The sequence below is a fragment of the Moschus berezovskii genome, chromosome 2, assembly GCF_049115385.1.
Source record: "Moschus berezovskii isolate FMDL1 chromosome 2, NW_MosBer_1.0, whole genome shotgun sequence".
Taxonomy (NCBI): Eukaryota; Metazoa; Chordata; class Mammalia; order Artiodactyla; family Moschidae; genus Moschus; species Moschus berezovskii.
The window spans coordinates 130,981,335-130,996,016 of NC_142461.1; the positions used below are offsets into that span (position 1 = coordinate 130,981,335).

Sequence of the window (14,682 nt, forward strand, 5' to 3'; positions counted from 1 at the left end):
CAGGCTCCCCCGTCCCTGGGATTCTCCAGGCAAGAACACTGGAGTGGGTTGCCATTTCCTTCTCCAATGCATGAAAGTGAAAAATGCAAGTGAAGTCGCTCAGTCGTGTCCGACTCTTAGCGACATCTGGACCGCAGACTACCAGGATCCTCCGTCCAAGAGATTTTCCAGGGAAGAGTACTGGAGTGGGGTGTCATTGCTTTCTCCATTCTCCCACCTGAAGCAACTTAAAAAAATAAAAGTCAAAATGTATTAAATAATATTTGAGCTAATTAAATATTGGTAAGTGAAGAGCAGTAATCACATAAGGATGGGGAACAAGATTTCAGCCCTACATTCCAATCTGCTCCAGCACACTGACTGAACGGAATTTCTACATTCAAAGACAGGAAGAGGAGGCTCTGGAATTGCCCAGTGGTCTCCCTGAGTTTAGGAGAAAGCATATTCTCTGGAGGGGTCATGGTGGCTAGAATATTCATGGCAGAGTAACGGAGTAGAGAGCTATACAGAAAGAGAGACCCAGAAATCTTCAGATGGCCTCAAGTCTTCAGCTTTATATCTATTACTGCACACATGAGAGAATATCACTTAAGTCTGGGTAAAGAACCACCTTAATGGGCTAAAGGGGAAAAACACTTAAAACACAGGTAAAGTTGCAAATATTTCTTGTCCCTAAATTTCAAAAACCTCTATTCATGGTGCACTGAGTAGTCAGAAAAGTTTTTTTGTTTCTTTTCCTCAGCACTGGGGGAAAATTAACCATAGAGTAAACATTTCTCTGACTCTGCTTAACAAAGCTTGACAGTGAGATAACAAAAAACCAGACTGTTTGCAAAGAGTTAAACTCCAACTCAAAACAAAACTAAATATTATTTACTGGTAGACAGCATATGCAGCACTTAAGAAGATAATATTCATAATATTAGCCATTCAAATAAAAATTACAAGACATGCAAACAACAGTAAAATATAATAAGGCTCAAAAATGACACAGAAAATAGAATTAACAGACAAGAATATTTAAACTAAAATTTTAGCTGCATTCATATGTTCAAAAAACTAGAAAAGCTTCTCCAGGATAGATCACATCCTAGGCCATAAATCTAGCCTTGGTAAATTAAAAAAAATTGAAATCATTCCAAGCATCTTTTCTGACCACAATGCAGTAAGATTATATCTCAATTACAGGAGAAAAACTATTAAATAGAGAAAGAAGGTAGAGACTCAAACTGAATTTGCACAGATGAACACACAATATTTGAGATGAAAAATACACTGGAAGGGACTATAAACACATTAGACATAGAAGAAAAGACAAGTAAATCCGAAGACACAATGATAGAAACTATGTATATTGAAACACTGGAAAAAAAAAACCTAAAATACTATTTTTCTTGTACTAATTTTTCAATTTTAAGTATTTTTACGTGTACAACTTTGTGGCACTAATTACTTCTATATGTTTTTGCAGTCATCACCCCAAGCAGAAACTCTGTATACATTAAGTAATAACTCACCATTCATTCCTTCCTCTAGACTCTGTTAACCTCTATTCTACTTTCTTTTTCTATGAATTTGCCTACTGTAGATAAAATTCCTTGTAAGTAGAATTATACGCTATTTGTTCTTTTTTTATGTCTGGCTTTTTTGACTTAGTATAATGATTTTAAATTCATTCCCGTAGCATGAATCAGAAATGCATTCATTTTACAGTCATGTTGCACATAAAAGAGTCAGTAGAGTGTTAGTTGCTCAGTTGTATCTGACTCTTTGAGATGCCACGGACTATAGGCTGCCAGTCTCCTCTGTGCATGGAATCCTCCAGGCAAGAACACTAGAGTGGGTTGCCATTTCCTTCTCTAGGGTATCTTTCTACCCGGAGGTTGAACACAGGCCTCCTGCATTGCAGGTGGATTCTTTACCATCTGGGCCACCATATGATATTTTAATATAAACATTTTGCTTAATTTCCTGGGATACTCTGAAGTTTATGCCTAAAAGAACTTTAAAAATATTACCAATATTTTGCAACAAACACGACTATTCTGGAGACTCACCCAATTTCTGCTATTTATTCCATTTCATGACCCAGATAATCACAATGGTGTGATCACTCACCTAGAGCCAGACATCCTGGAATGTGAAGTCAAGTGGGCCTTAGGAAGCATCACCACGAACAAAACTAGTGGAGGTGATGGAATTCCAGTAGGGCTATTTCAAATTCTGAAAGATGCTGCTGTGAAAGTGCTGCACTCAATATGTCAGCAAATTTGGAAAACTTCAGTCCAGTGGCCACGGGGCTGGAAATGGTCAGTTTTCATTCCAATCCCAAAGAAAAGCAATGCCAAAGAATCCGCAAACTACTGCACAATTGCACTGATCTCACACACTAGTAAAGTAATGCTCAAAATTCTCCAAGCCAGGCTTCAGCAATACGTGAACCATGAACTTCCAGATGTTCAAGCTGGTTTTAGAAAAGGCAGAGGAACCAGAGATCAAAATGCCAACACCTGCTGGATCATCGAAAAAGCAAGAGAGTTCCAGAAAAACATCTATTTCTGCTTTATTGACTATGCCAAAGCCTTTGTGTGGGTCACAATAAACTGTGGAAAATTCTGAAAGAGACGGGCATACCAGACCACCTAACCTGCCTCTTGAGAAACCTGTATGCAGGTCAGGAAGCAACAATTAGAACTGGACATGGAACAACAAACTTCCAAACAGGTTCCAAATAGGAAAAGGAGTATATCAAAGCTGTTTATTGTCACCGTGCTTATTTAACTTCTATGCAGAGTACACATAAGAAACGCTGGGGCTGGAGGAAGCACAATCTGGAATCAAGACTGTTGGGAGAAATATCAATCACCTCAAATATGCAGATGGCACCATCCTTATGGCAGAAACTGAAGAGGAAGTAAAAAGCCTCTTGAAAGTGAAAGAGGAGAGTGAAAAAGTTGGCTTGAAGCTCAACATTCAGAAAACTATCATGGCATCCGGTCCCATCACTTCATGGGAAATAGATGGGGAAACAGTGGAAACAGTGTCAGACTTTATTTTTCTGGGCTCCAAAATCACTGCCGATGGTGATTGCAGCCATGAAATTAAAAGATGGTTACTCCTTGGAAGGAAAGTTATGACCAACCTAGACAGCATATTAAAAAGCAGAGACATTACTTTGTCAACAAAGGTCCATCTAGTCAAGGCTATGGTTTTTCCAGTGGTCATGTATGGATGTGAGAGTTGGACTGTGAAGAAAGCTGATCGCCGAAGAATTCATGCTTTTGAACTGTGGTGCTGGAGAAGACTCTTGAGAGTCCCTTGGACTGCAAGGAGATCCAACCAGTCCATCCTAAAGGAGATCAGTGCTGGGTGTTCGTCGGAAGGACTGATGCTAAAGCTGAAACTCCAATACTTTGGCAACCTGATGGGAAGAGCTGACTCATTTGAAAAGACCCTGACGCTTGGAAAGATTGAGGGCAGGAGGAGAAGGGGACGACAGAGGAGAGATGGCTGGATGGCATCCCCGACTCGATGGACATGGGTTTGGGTGAACTCCGGGAGTTGGTGATGGACAAGAGGCCTGGTGTGCTGCGGTTCATGGGGTCGCAAAGAGTCGGACACGACTGAGTAACTGAACTGAACTGAACTAAACTGATTCCATTTATAAGCATTGCAAAGTAAAAAATGTGGTGATACTTAAAAATGGGTTTTTATCGGATTCAAGGATGGGGTAGATGTTGGTGAGAAACATGAGTAAGAGTGAAAAAATGAGGTTAGCAGCAGGGTGATGGTGACACTGAGTGTGTGGTACAGAAGGGCATCAATGGTGTCTATGCTTAGTAATAAAAACACCATCATGCTATATTATCATGATTATTATATTATATCATGCTATACTAATGGGTACTTCCACATTCCTGATGTTGAAATAACCCAATAAATAACACGCAATATTTATTCAGTCCAGAGAGAACTGTCTCCCCAGGACCAGTGGTCTACCAGATAGAACAACTTGGGATAGAAATATTGCAGCATTGGGACTTCTACTATGGAACATGGACCTCTTTTGTTTTTAAAATGATTTTAAAATTTTGTTGTTCCAACTAAGGAAAGAACATAGAATCCCAAAGGAAGGTCAGGAGAGAGGAATATAGCAGATTTGACATGCATCCAATGTTTTTCTTATTGGTTTTGAAAAGAAGAAAAGTAGAAATGACTAGGGTGCCCTAAGCCTATTGGTAGCTGAATCCTAGGTTCTGGTTCTACAAAGCATCTGCTACTTGGAGAAGTGAAGACAGGGAGAAAAGAGTAATAGGAGGACTGGGCTCCCAGAGATGATACATCAGTCTAAGAAAGCACTCATTGAGGGTCACAGAGGCCCAGGAGAGGTAGTCTAGCAGAAAGAGCACTCTCTGAAATAGCTTGCATTCTTTCTTCATTTTGGTGGGATTTAATATGCAGAAATAAGGACTTCAATAGTCACCTCAAGTCTAGAATTCAGGTTTCTGCAAATGCACATGGTAACAATCAGAAATCATTATAGTACTGAAATATTTCTATAAAAATATAACACATTTAAAAGTTTTGTTGTTTTTTTTTTAAAGACAACTCTTCAACTTTAATTAGCAGACTTAAATGTTTCAGATGGTAAACAAAAAAAGGGTGGCTGAAGATAGCCTTTATTGAGAAAAGATGAGTTGGTCTGCAGTACAGTTCTTAGACCTGGTCTACTAGCAAAGATAAACTGATAAAATTAACTAATTTTTAATCAATATTATCATTGAATTTATTCACTTTATACCAACAAACAAGATTTTTTTGAAAACTCTATCTTGAGTACCTTCCTTTCCTTTTCATATTATCTCTCCTACTCCCCCACCCCACCTTTTGTGGGCAACGATGCTTATTTTCATTTTTTTCTTCTATTAAGTAGAGAATTGAAATCTGTATTAAGAGTTTGTGACACTCAATTTAATAAACCAACCATTCCTAAAGAATCTTTAGTACATCTACTGTTTGGTTAGATTGCTAGGTGTTCTGGGAATTAATAAAGTCTTTTCATCTTGGCTTTTTTCCTCTAGTAGTTTGTCATCTGTCCAATTATGCTTTGAATTTGAATAGTGTAGATAACTAAGATCAGGTAATTAATTTTTAGAAAGAAGTAAATTAGTTTTATGAAAACTATAATTTGATACAAAACAATTTTCCATTTCAAAAATTATCATTTGTAAATTTAGCAATACTGCTTATATTAGAAGATTCTAGGCAAAATAGTTGTACAAGCAATAAGAAAATAAAGCCTAGAATTAGGAACAAGCAAGCATCAGCTGATGGCATAATGCATTTGAATAAGACCACATTTCCCAAAGGGGTATTGATCTAGTCATTGTAGATAAAACAAAAGCTTAAAGATATAAAACTGTACTATTAAAAAAAAACAAAACTTGCACAAGTCAGCATACCTAATAGAGAAAGGAACCTAGTTATTAATAGTAGAGATATTATTGAAGCTCTCTGTTAAGACTTTATGGTTACCCGAATAAGACAAATTTGGCTTCCCCATATAACCATTCAAATTGTTAAAAGTATATATTTTAAAGTTTTACTCTTAGATCTATGCATTTATATTGTTAGATCTCCAGAGTTAAGTATCTGTATTCATATTAAGAGTATTCCATCTCTGTTGATGCCTAAGGACACTTTGTATCATTTTATTAACCCATACGTGCCTAATTAAAATTTCACACACCAAAACATTTTCAGAGATTTTTGCCCTTCAGTTTAAAGATTAATAAAATATAAATTATACGTCTTAAAATTATCATGCACTGTATTATATATATATATATAAGAATTCTAAAACTGTTTTATGAAAGATTTTGCTAGGTTAAAAAACTCTGCAATATCTCAAAATGGATATAACTTTTAACCTCTGATATAAATATTATGCATTTACACATAAACTATGACTCTTTGGGCTGCGTGTTTCCTGCTTGGGTTCTGCCCTGTATATTTATGTTATCACAAACATACAAAGTCATTTTGTGACTAATTTCCAGAGCACTGAGTCACAGTGTGGCTGTTGCTTATCTTTTCTTTTCTTTTCCTGCACAGCACTGCTCTTGGCTTTCATTTTTCATTAATACTCATACAAATAAGCATTTTACATAAATAATTTTTTTTGTTTCATTATAGTTCTGTGGTTGTGTATTTCTATATTATGTGCTTTCCTTTACTACCAGAAGCAAAGTTTAATATCATTTTATAAGCAACCAGAATACGACAGTACATCATATTAGGTATGTAATCTATTGCTTTCATTCACATAATTGTACTTTATATAGTGCAATCCTGTCTATTCTTATTTTGTTATCTTAGAATATGAGATTTTGTCTTCGGAGACTTGTAAAGTATTTCCTTAATATTTTGAGATTAGTTAATGCTGGAATGAAATAGCAACAAGAATTCTGTTTATACCTTATTTTAAACATCACCAATTGATGGCAATGAAAGAACTTTCTTTAAACATAAGACTGTCAGTGTCTTATTGTATTTCTTTATATGCTACTAAATAATATTTAAAGGTTGAAAAAAGTTCAGAAAATTCCAATAAAAGCACAATTAGTAAAGAATTGCCAATCCAAGCTTAAAATTATAAACAAGGGTACATCTCACCAACTTAAAAAAAATAATATATTTGCTTAAAATTCAATGCAAAATGCTGAGAATTTAGTTTCGCACTGCAATCAGTTTATTTACAGAGAAGGGTCAATTTTCATTGTAGGGTTATAGACAATGGTCCTCTCCTACAAGTGTTTGCCTCTCAGCACCCTGCTTTTCCTCCAGTAAAAAGAAATAAAGGTTATTTATTGCCAGGTACTCACGAGTAAAATCTCTGAAGAAAGTTCTTAGAAAGATTTTTTCAAAGCAGAATTGAGTTCATTTTGTTTTCCCTTCCATGCATCGAAGAGAGAATTTATCTTTTCTACTTCTTCTTTTAAATAGATGGAGAAACTGGGGCGTGGAGAATAATGAAAGAAATGCAATCTGATCCTGCCCGCAGTGAAAGGGCGAGGTAAGAATTTGACTTTTATCCAGCCCAAAGTCGCTCCTGTCTATTGGAGCAAAGAAGAGCCTCTGAGAACACCCGCAGCTGAGAACAGCCAGGCTTCCTGTTTAGGTCACTGCAACTCTTTTTAGGCTAATTTCGTCAAACTATTCAAAAGCCTTTTCTATTATGGAGGAAACAAAGGAATCAGCTGACACTAAGATTTCAAAATTACTATTTCTTTTATTTCCAGGATTCTTTTTGTAATTAGTTTCAAAAATCCACTTTTCCCCCCTTGTGCTATATATTTCTAAAATTTTGCCTATTTGTCATTACATTGTTACTTAATAAAGGGAGCCTTTTTAGCACTTTATTTCTCTTCTAGTTATTTCATCTACATTGTCATTATATTTATGAAAAAATCTGAGGGCTGCTGAAATTCCCTTTGATTAGAGAGCCAGTATAATGTATTGTCAGTTGTAGACTGATGGGCTTCCCAGGTGGTGGAGGAAACAGACAGAACAGGCTCCATCTTGAAAGCAGGACTCCATCCTGGGCCGGATTGTGAACTTTGAGCTAGATGCCCAGTATCTATTGAAATGACATACCAACTGGAAAACCAGACCCCTTGGATGGAAGTGACCCAGGGCTCATACCTAGACTTTCTGTTGCCTAAAAGAATACCCTAATTATCTGTGTAACCGAATAGAATCATAAATTCTATTATGCTTATTGGGGTACGACCATAGGCCTATTGATTGTCCACTGTTAACTACCTAGGCTTAAGGCACATGACTCACAACTTAACTTTGATTGTATCTTTTTTTTCCTTTGTTCAGACGAGTTTCAGGGAATTTGGGGAGGTGGGTTTGGGCACGGACACTTAGGGTATATAAGGTTTTCAGAAAAACTGGTCAGGGTCCTTGGCTAAGAGGAGACTCTGCCTTGGGCCCGCTGGTTTAATAAACTGCACTCCACTCTCTGCATCGTCCTTCTGAGTGAGTTTGTTTCCCAGAACGCGTGGCTACAATATTTGGTGCATGAACTGGGAAACTCCTCACTTTGAGGAGTCAAGTCCCATTTGGGACTACTCCGAGGCCTTGCGGCTCAAATCTTCTAGAAGGGGGAAGGCGCCTCGCCCTTCTGGAAGGATTCTGCTTCTCAACTCCCGAACCTTTCACTTTAGCAGGTAGTGGACGGCAGGGGAACTGAGCTCTCAGGTGAGGAGGAACCCACCTGGCAGGGTGGAAGAGGGGGCCTGATCACCCCCCTTGGAAGGATTAGAAGGGGCACAGACCCACAGGAGTCTGGAATAGGAAGGCGGTGATTGCTTGGTGCACAGGTTGACGAGCGTGCTAAGGCTTAGGAAGGAAATTTGTGAAGGTCATTTAGGAGGTGGTGTCCCTGCCATCTTTTGAAAAAATATTACCAAGCAATTGCCAGGGGATTTTTAGGAGAAGAAACTTGATTTTTGTGTGCTCGTATTCTGCCCTCCCTGAGGAGGTGTCCCATCTGCTATGAAATTCTTCACCCCTTCGGAATTGTCAGGCTAGAAGGAAGGGGGATACATAAGTGAGTACAAATTGGCTTTTCCAGAGATGACCTGGGACATAGGGTATTTAACCCATCTGTATTTTCATCCGCACCTGATCAAGTCCACCAAAGCAGAATGGATTTTAAAAGTTAACAGTCTTGGATCACATGGTGTTCTGGTTCGGCTGTGCTGACTGGCAGATGAAGACACGCTGATCCCTCTTCTCCCTCTGGGATCTGGCAGGTAAGGCTCTTCTCACCCCAATTAAGGAGGCAGAAAGGCAATTTAAATGTCATTGAGTGGGAATATCAGAAGTACCTAGGGTACTGAGAACTTCGTAGAGAGAACGAAAAGGAAAAGTAGAAGAATGTCCGATAAGGTAAGCAAGATAGGGGGAAGTGAAACTGTATTGGAGTGCATGATTAAAAATTTAAAGAAGGGATTTGGAGGAGACTATGGGGTGAAGAAGAAGCCTAACCGCCTCCACATACTCTGTGAGGTCCAATGGCCCCCTTTGGGAGTAGGAGAGCCACCAGAGAACACCATGAACTTAAACATAGTGGAAGCAGTCTATTCAGTAGTCAAAGGAGAGCCAGGACACCTGGATCAATATCCATAAATTGATTCATGGTGAGGGTTAGCTCAAGACCTTCCTACTTGGACAAGGTTCCGTATCCAGAAGGGAAAGGGAAAAATATTAATGGCACAAAAATTGACTGATGATAAAAAAGGAAATTCTACAAGATTTGGACGGGGATGACCTGACCCCTCCCCCATACTGGATAATGACGCGCCTGCCTCCCAGTGCTCCACCAGGACCAGAGGCCACCTTAATGCCCAACCCAAGGCCAGGTGAAGTTCCTACAGCACCTGCTACTCCTCTGCCAGCTCTCCCCAAGTTCGTAGAGCCGCCGTTTCAGCAGGCTCCAATCCCAGCAATGGAGACCTCTGGTCAATGCCCCCAGAATTCCACCTCAGCTGGACCTCCAGAATTGTATCCACCTCTCCCTGTGAGTACTGATGGGAAGGGGGAAGAAAACACAGCACTTAGACAGAGGCTGTGTTCCACCAAGGAACAAGGGGAACAAACCCCACTACAGAGGCCCCTCAGAGAGCTACAACAGCCTCCGGTTCAGGACGCATGGGGCACTACCATCAGCTCCCTGTAGCCTATTATTACCAGCCATTTTCCTCTACAGATATATTAAACTGGCAGAGACACGCTCCATTGTACTCGGGGAAGCCACAAGCCATGATTAGGCTAATGGAGATTATTTTTCGAACCCACCACTCTACATAGGATGACATAACTCAACTACTAGTCTCCCTTTTCAGCACTGAGGAAAGACACAGGATCCTAACTGAGGCCAGAAAATGGTTAAGGGAAATGGCACCTGAGGGGATTGCAAACCCGCAGTGGGGGGCAGAACTAGCCACACCCATAAGAGGCCCAGTCGGGACTGTAAGACAGAGGAAGGGAGGGGCCACCTGGAGAGATATCGGGCCGCTATTTGACAAGGTCTCAAGAGGGGGTCCCGAAAATCTTTGAATCCAGTGATTCAAAGGGCAAGCGAATCACCCTCTGAGTTCTGCAAAAGACTGTGCAAGGCCTATAGACTTTATACGCCAATAGACCCAGCCAGAGGCTCCTCGGTCTCAGATGGTGATAAATGCAGCCTTTGTGTCTCTAGCCTAACCCTGAAAATGTCAGATGGGGGGACACCAAGTGACTCATGAATTTTTATACATCCCTGAATGCCCAGTACCTTTGTTAGGAAGAGACTTGCTGTCTAAATTGGGGGCACAAGTGACCTTTCCCCCCACGAAAACTGTTCGAGTGGGCTCAACCACCTATTTACTCTTCCTCTCAGTAACCCATCAAGATCAATGGAGGTTGCACAATCTCCCGGCAAGGAAACCGGATGGGCTAAACAGTCAAGAGAGAGAATTAGCTCAACAATTCCCTGAGGTCTGGGCGGAAGACAACCCTCCCAGGCTTGCAAAACAAGTCCCACTGGTAATAGAACTCAAACCTGGTGGGCCTGCCAGACCTTGCTAAGCCATTTACTCTTTACGTGACTGAAAAGGACAAGGTGGCTACAGAGTGCTGTCCCAGACTGTGGGGACACAGCACAGACCAGTGACTTATCTCTAATCAGTTGGACAACGTTGCCACTGGGTGGCCAGGATGCTTACGGGCAGTTGCTGCAGTTGCCTTACTGGTCCGGGAGGCAACCAAGCTGACTTTGGGCCAAGATTTGTTCATAAAAGTCCCGCATGAGGTCAACACTCTCCTACGAAGGGACCCCCATAAATGGCTGTCAACATCCCGGATTACTCAATACCAGGGACTGTTATGTGAGAACCCCCATGTTACTACTGAGCCTTGTCAGGCCTTGAATCTGGCCACTCTCTTTCTTGTGGGAGAAGGTGGGCCCTCACATGATTGCAAGGAATTATGCCAGCAGACCTGACTTGAGAGACCAGCTAATCCCGGACCCAGATTTGGTCCTGTACACCAATGACACCAGCCTGGTGAAACAAGGACAATGACTGTCAGGATATGCAGTAGTCATGGAAGAAACCATCGTTGAGGCTGGCTTTCTGCCATCACACAGGTCCGCTCAATGGGCCAGACTATATGCTCTAATCCAGGCCCTCCAGCTGTCAAAAGGTAAGACGACAAACATTTACACAGACTCCAGGTATGCTTTTGCCACACTGCAGGGCTCTGTATAAGGAGAGAGGCCTTCGACAGCTAGTGAAAAGGAGATTAAAAATAAGGAAGAAATTAAGACCCTATTAGATGGTGCCAGGGAAACAGAAAGGGTTGCAGTCATACACTGCTGAGGACGTCAAAAACAGGATACCCCCCGGGCTCAGGGAACAGACTGGCATTTAAGACCACTAAACAAGCATCCAAGGGCTGCTCTTAAAGCTCTCATATTGGCAGAGCTACCTGAGCTAACGCTAGACTCTCCAAAATACACTGAAGCCCAAAACCAACTAGCCAAAGCAGAAGGGGCCATCAAGACTGAAAAGGGATGGTGGGAATTGTCAAGAGGCAAATTATTGGAACCAGTGGAGTTGGCAACCACTCTGGTAAGCCAAAGACACCAAGTGACCCATCTAAGGCATGATAAACTGGAAGAGATAATTTGAAAATATTTCTTGGTTCCCTGCTTCTCTTCCCTAGGCAGGACAAAATCTCAGAACTGCACTCTCTGCTCACAGGTCAATGCTGCCTCTCGGCACAGACAGAAACCTCCAGGGATTCGGGCCTTTTACCAAAGCACGCTGCCCTTTGAACACCGGGAAGTGGACTTCACTGAAATAAAACCTCACCGACACTACCGTTACCTGCTGGTCGTAGTATGTACGTTCTCGGGATGGGTAGAAGCTTTTCCTACCCGGACTGAAAGAGCATCAAAAGTAGCCTGGTGCTTGCTTAGGGAGATAGTTCCCAGATTTGGATTTCCTACCAGCATTGGATCGGACAATGGCGTGGCTTTCGTAGCTGATTTAGTATAACAAGTCAGCAAAACTTTAAACATCAAATGGAAACTACATACAGCATATAGGCCCCAGAGTTAAGGGAAGGTGGAAGGAACCAACTGGACACTTAGAGAGACGCTTTCCCAGTGGATCTTAGAGACTGACTGTTCCTGGGTGGACTTGTTTCTGACGGCTCTGCTCAGACTCAGAAGGACCCCCACAGTCCCACGGCTCTTTGTACAAAATTGTGAATGGGAGTCCCCCTCTCATAATAAAACAGGTGTCAACAAATTTGCCTCAGGTAAGGGGAGCTGAGATTTCACAGCAGATGGGACAACTGGGTAAGGTAATAAATCCGGTAACTAAGTTTGTACAAGAAAGAGTGCCATTGCCCCTTGGGGAAGAGATCCACGAATTTGTGCCCAGGGATCAGGTGTGATCAAGGACTGGAAACACAACTCCTTGGCCCCGCATTGGAAGGGTCCATATACTGTTGGTCTAACCACTCCTGCAGCAGTTAAAGTTGCAGGTGTCACTCCCAGGATCTACCACATGAGGGTGAAGAGAGCATATCATGCAGACCTGGAGGACACCGAGTGGACTACACTAATCCCCCTGAAACCAAGATCATCTTAAAGAAGAAAAATAGGCGAAGCTCTACAATCAACTGCTGCTACAAGGACTTGTGGGGTATCATCTTGAGACTAACCATAGTTTCAGTACAAAGAGGGACCTGTGCTATAAAGTTGAATGTTGTGTATATATTCCTGATTTATCTGGCTAAATATCAGCCACCCTAGATGACATGAAAGGTCAGGTAAAAGTTATGTCTGAGGATAATCTTCCTTTTTGAACTTTGATCCTATCTTGGGTGAAGGGTGATTGGTGGAAAACTATATTTACCATTGTTATAGTTGCCTTGATAGTCGTTTGTGGACCCTTTATTTTACAGTGTATTATGAAATTTGGACTGTGAAGAAAGCTGATCGCTGAAGAATTGATGCTTTCGAACTGTGGTGTTGGAGAAGACTCTTGAGAGTCCCTTGGACTGCAAGGAGATCCAGCCAGTCCATTCTAAAGGAGATCAGTCCTGGGTGTTCATTGGAAGGACTGATGCTAAAGCTGAAGCTCCAATACTTTGGCCAACTCATGCGAAGAGTTGACTTACTGGAAAAGACTCTGATGCTAGGAGGGATTGGGGGCAGGAGGAGAAGGGCACGACAGAGAATGAGATGGCTGGATGGCATCACTGACTCGATGGAGGTGGGTTTTTGTAAACTCCGGGAGTTGGTGATGGACAGGGAGGCCTGGCGTGCTGTGATTCATGGGGTCGCAAATAGTCGGACACGACTGAGAGACTGAACTGAACTGATGAACTTTGTAACCCAAAGGTTGATGTCATTCTCCCAAATTGGAGGTCGGAGAGTCAGGGTGCAATATATCCCTATGAATGATGCTCATACTATGAATTAAGAGCATCAAGAGGGGGGAATGAAGGAAGAAACAGATGAACAGGTTGCATCTTGAAAGCAGGACTCCATCTTGGGCCAGATTGTGAACTTTGAGCTATATGGCCACTATCTACGGAAAGGACATACCAAATAGAAAACCAGGCCGCCTGGATGGAAGAGTCCCAGAGCTTGTACCTAGATATCTGTTGCCTAAAAGAATACCCTAATTATCTGTGTAACTGAATAGAATCATAAATTCTATTATGCTTATTGGGGTATGACAACAGGCCTATTGATAATTGTCCACTGTTAACTACCTAGGCTTAAGGCATATGAATCACGGGTTAACTTTGATTGTATCTTTCTCTTCCTTTGTTCAGACTACTTTCAGGGAATTTGGGGAGGTAGGTTTGGGCAGGTACACTTAGGGTATATAAGGTTTTCAGAAAAACTGGTCAGGATCCTTGGCTAAGAGGAGACTCTACTATGGGCCCACCGGTGTAATAAACTGCACTCCACTATCTGCATTGTCCTTCTGAGTGAGTTTGTTTCCCAGAACGCGTGGCTACAACAGTGGCACAGAGGTAAAGAACCTGCCTGCCAATGCAGGGTACACACAGATTTGATCTTGAGTAAGGAAGATCCCCTGGAGTAGGAAACGGCAACCCAGCTCCAGTATTGTAACTTCAAAATTCCATGGTCAGAGGAGCCTGGCAGGCTACAATTCATGGGGTCACAAAGTCATACACATACATGACTGGGAAACTGACTGTTAAAGACTGCTAGTCTGTAAACCCTTCCTCAGCTACTTACTACCTTTGCAACTGTAGTTAATTATTTTAACTCTCTGTGCCTCAGTTTCTTTTTCCCTAATGTAATAATAGTAAAAGTTCCTAGGATTGATAAGTAGTAAATGGATTAATACATATATATTAATACATGTAAGTGTACAAATAAAGGACTTCAGTTCAGTTCAGTTGCTCAGACCTGTCTAACTCTTCGCGACCCCATATACTGCAGCACAGCAGGCTTCCCTGTCCATCACCAACTCCCGGAGCTTGCTCAAACTCAGGTCCAACGAGTCGGTGATGCCATCCAACCATCTCATCCTCTATCGTCCCCTTCTCCTCCTGCTTTCAATCTTGCCCAGCATC

The 14,682-nt window shown here is 41.6% G+C and overlaps 1 protein-coding gene and 1 long non-coding RNA gene across 4 annotated transcripts in view; one reads left to right on the top strand and one right to left on the bottom strand.

The window, feature by feature from the left end:
• Positions 1-7,082, bottom strand: part of TFPI (tissue factor pathway inhibitor) — an 89,828-nt gene extending 82,746 nt beyond the window's left edge. For both annotated transcript variants that reach the window (XM_055398614.2, XM_055398612.2), the window contains exon 1: positions 6,885-7,082. The gene's annotated coding sequence lies outside the window, so the exon portion shown is untranslated. The remainder of the gene's footprint in view (positions 1-6,884) is intronic.
• Positions 6,067-14,481, top strand: LOC148778623 (uncharacterized). 2 transcript variants are annotated; one of them, XR_016035953.1, is made up of 5 exons: positions 6,067-6,299; positions 7,006-7,075; positions 8,704-8,825; positions 11,817-12,378; positions 13,030-14,481. It is a non-coding gene; the product is annotated as an uncharacterized LOC148778623 (long non-coding RNA). The 2 variants fall into 2 exon arrangements; XR_016035950.1 differs by having other exon boundaries at positions 11,817-14,481.
• The last annotated feature ends 201 nt before the right edge of the window (positions 14,482-14,682 follow it).